Raw genomic sequence first — 1,417 nt, 5'->3', positions numbered from 1 at the left:
GGTTCCGCACACACGGCTTCAACCAAGCGCGCGTGGTAAACGTAGCATTCAATCTGCGGTTCACTGAACCCGTGGATGTGGAACCCGTGGATAAGGGTTGGTTGCACTGGTAACCTGGGAAATCCCACCCTAAGTCATAAGGACGACAAGTGTCTTAAACCCAAGATGAGTCCAAACCAGCAGGATCCCACACGGGCTGTATGGGTGCTCTTCACCTGGTCCCCATGCACATCACTGCCGTCAGCCTCACAGAAGAGGGGCTGTTGGGTGAAACGGTTCTAAGCCAGGCTCCCAAATCCTCATTCTTAGGCACGTTGCCTCTAGAAGTATCTGCTGTGTCGCAACAAAAAACTACTGTCCTCTCCTCTGCGGGGCTTGGCTTGAAAACAGAGAACAATCATGGCTTACGCCAAAACCTTCTTTTCCCCTGACACCCTCGGATGCTGTGTGTGTGTCTAGGAGACACATACACGTAACGGACATCTCTTTCCATCAAATTCCTTTCCTCCCCATTTACCACCAAACAGACTTCAGGACAAGGAAAATTATCAAGGTACAGAAGGGCACTGCAAATGGCCAAGGAGCCAGTTCTCCAAGGAGACGCGACAATCCTTAACTTGTACGCAACTAATAACACAGTGTCAAACACAAAAGGCACAAACTGTTAGGCCTTTGAAGAGAAAAAGATGCATCTGCTACTACGGCTGGAGATGTCAATGCCACCTGTCTCAGAACTGACAGACCCAGCAGGCGGAGGACCAGTCGGTAAGGGAGGATTGGCCTGGGCAGCACTGATTACGCCTCCACCTTCTGCTGCGTAGCTCAGTGGTTCTGGAGGTGGAACACGCATGATCAGTGGAACAGGTTTAGAATTCAGATGCCTGACTCTCGTCCACAGCGATACCTCCCCTGACCTCAGAGATGTCTGCTGATCTGACTCTCCCTCACTTCAGAGAAACCTCCTCTGACCTCACGGAGATCTCCCTTGACTTCAGAGACCTCCCCTACATACACACGCGATGCCACGTGGCCTGCTCCTCAGTCCTGTACTTGCTCCTTCAAGATTCCCATGTTTCAGGGGGCCTGTCTCATCCAGCAACATATCCTGGGCACCCAGAGTGACACCCAGTCCTCCGACTTTCTCAGAGCTGCTGATGGGGCAGAAAACACTTAATGCCAGGCTGCAGGAATCCTGACACAGCTGCCCGTGTGCATCTCTGAGAGGCATCTCCAATCACTGGGCATCTGAGCACGTCCTGCACCCACACCTTGACTGGTGACAAACTAGACCAATGCCAGCGCAGAGAAGGAAAGTGCAAGTCTATTGTGCCGACCTGAGATTTTGACGATGATGTGACTAGGGTGGAAAAAGCATATAACTGCCCTCCACGTGCTGAGAACATCTGCGTTTGACTTA

The sequence above is a fragment of the Aethalodelphis obliquidens genome, unplaced genomic scaffold, assembly GCF_003676395.1.
Source record: "Aethalodelphis obliquidens isolate GAN/ISIS:26980383/991018 unplaced genomic scaffold, ASM367639v1 scaffold91, whole genome shotgun sequence".
NCBI lineage: Eukaryota > Metazoa > Chordata > Mammalia > Artiodactyla > Delphinidae > Aethalodelphis > Aethalodelphis obliquidens.
This window is presented reverse-complemented; position numbering follows the sequence as displayed.